Source organism: Mandrillus leucophaeus, unplaced genomic scaffold (assembly GCF_000951045.1).
Source record: "Mandrillus leucophaeus isolate KB7577 unplaced genomic scaffold, Mleu.le_1.0 Scaffold381, whole genome shotgun sequence".
NCBI classification, from domain to species: domain Eukaryota; kingdom Metazoa; phylum Chordata; class Mammalia; order Primates; family Cercopithecidae; genus Mandrillus; species Mandrillus leucophaeus.
The window spans coordinates 2,087,072-2,089,666 of NW_012104043.1; the positions used below are offsets into that span (position 1 = coordinate 2,087,072).

A 2,595-nucleotide genomic window follows, 5' to 3' on the forward strand; every position below is an offset into this window, starting at 1 on the left:
CCTCGGCCTCCCGAAGTGCTGGGATTACAGGCATGAACCACCATGCCCGGCCTGTGTGCTGTAATTTTTTTAATGAAAAATAGTTTGGCATATAATTTTTAAAATCAGTTATTTACTTAGGTTCTTAAGAAATTCGGAACACCAGTTTGTGAGGATAAATTTCTTTTGTTCTTCTTTTTCTTTTATTTTCTTTTGTTTTTTGAGACAGGTCTCACTCTGTTGCCCAGGCTGAAGTGCAGTGGCGTGATCTTGGTTCACTGCAACTTCTGCCTCCTGGGTCAACTGATCCTCCCACCTCAGCCTTCCCAGTAGCTGGGACCACAGCCGTGCATCACTACACCTGGCCAATTTTCTTTTTTGTGTTTTTAGTAGAGATGCGGTTTTGCCATGTTGCCCAGGCTGGCGTTGAATTCCTGAGCTCCAGCGATCTACCTGCCTCTGCCTCCTGAAGTGCTGGGACTATAGGCGTGAGCTACCGTGCCTGGCTTGTGAGAACAAATTCCACTCGTCAGGGCAAACACAGATCACAGGTAGCCCCCGAGCTGAGGAAAAGCTTTGAGTTTTGGTAAAATTTGTGAGTCCACAGCTTTCTGATCAATTTGGCGCTGCTCTGTAATCTCGTATTTCTTTTTTTCTGTGTTGAAGATCTCACCTTCCTGTTTCTGGGCTTCCGCAGCTGCTGCTTGTTGAAGTAAGCGTCAGTAAGATGTTTTGGGATTTTTACACTGCTGATATTGGTTTACACTGCAATTTTGGTTGAGGTGGCAGTGACAGATTTCTGGCGTGTTCTTTGTAGAGGATCTTGGTTGAGGACCAGAGGTTGTCGCAAGTAACAAGCCGCTAGCCAGCTGCTTCAGGAAAACCACCCGCTTGCCTCTGTGGCGCCCAGTGAGGGTGATCAGAATGGTCCCGGGGGTGATGCTGGCTCGCAGTTTTCTCATGTGCTGACTGAAGGGTTTTTTGCCGTGGCTCAACAGCTTTCGAGGCACATCTTCAGTAGGATAATATCTAGGCATTTTGTGATGTTTCACCACCCGGTATTACTGTTCTTGTCACCACCAATTGGTTTTGTAACAGTTGCAAGAACCTTTTCCTTTTTCTTTCCAACCTTGGATTCAGCAGCTGAGCGCTTCCTCTTGTACATGGGCTTTGGAATACACAGCGGATCGGGAGTACCTGCCAATTCCTCTGACCAGGACAGGATTTCAGCTGCAATGGGACTTCTCCTTCCTGGGCTTTTTAGTCTTGAGGCTACCCCTTTTTACCTTGCCACCGGCATGAGCCTTCTTGGCTTCTGGTTTCTTCTTCTTAGGATCTGGCTTCTCAACCTTTTCACCCACTATCTTGCAAGATGGGAAAGAGAACTCAGCATAGAAATTTAACAGTGAATGATTGGAATTTATGGAATCTTTTTATTTTCAATTGACAAAGTGTATTCAAATTTTATGCATGAAAATGTTTTATCTAATAACAAAGAACAAACAGAAGAAAGAAAAAAATTAACAAGAATTTATTATATACTTGAAACTCTTCTAGGCATTCTATTTATATTCTTTAGTCCTTACCACAACCCTGCAAGGGAGAAAGGGGCGAGAAAGAGCAGAGCAGAGTTCTAACATCAGGAGGAGAAGAAAGTCGGGGGCTGGGGCTGGGCCAGGCTCTTATGAGGCAGGACTTAACGCCATCAGTTGACAGAGCAGCAAGAGTGGAGGGAGAAAATCTCCCCTTTGCTCATTGTCTGTGTCTCAGGATCTTGCTTTCCCTAGGACAGTGGTTTCCCTAACCTCTTTTCATCTTTTTATTTTATTTAGAAACACAGTCTTGATCCATGGCTCAGGCTGGAGTGCAGTGGCACCGTCATAGCTCACTGCAGCTTCAAACTCGTGGCCTCAAATGATCCTCCTGCTTCCGCCTCCTGAAGAGCTGAGGTTATAGGCATGAGCCACTGTACTTAATAACCTCTTTTCATTGTAGTTCTAAGAACAGTTATCTTCTTTCCCATTCCATTAAATGGCACAATTTTTATTCCATTGCTTAGGCCAGAAACCCAGGGAGTCATCTGTGATTCCTCTAGGTCCCTCATCTCCTCTTTGGTCCAATCTATTGGCAAGTATCATGGGCTGTACCTCCTGAATATATCCCACATGTATCAATTTCTCTCTTACCTCTATCATCCTCACCCTAGTCTCCATCATCTCTTGTTTGGAATATGGAGAATGCCTCTTAACTGACCTCCTTGCTTTCATTTTTGAGTTTCCTATAGTCTGTCCTCAACAGCCACAGTGATATTTTAAAAATGGCAATCATGTTATTGCCAAAAAGATCCTGTCACTTCCCTGAGTAATGCCCTTCCCCACGGCCTACCAGGCCCTGTGCTTTCTGACACTTGCCTTGCTCTGTGACCTCATTCCTCCCACTCATCATCCAGCCCCACTGGGCTCCAGCACCATGGCCTACTTGCTGTTTCCGACATATCAGACTTGTTCCCACCTTAGGGCCTTTGTTCTTGCTTATTTTCCCCAAGATTCTCAGCCCTCACATTTTTGCAGGCCTGCCTCCTGATTATTGAGGACTTGGCTGAAATAACATCTGCTG

At 45.2% G+C, this 2,595-nt stretch overlaps 1 pseudogene; it reads right to left on the minus strand.

Annotated features, from left to right (window-relative positions):
• Positions 1-508: 508 nt before the first annotated feature.
• Positions 509-1,144, minus strand: LOC105547254 (annotated as a pseudogene).
• Positions 1,145-2,595: the final 1,451 nt, after the last annotated feature.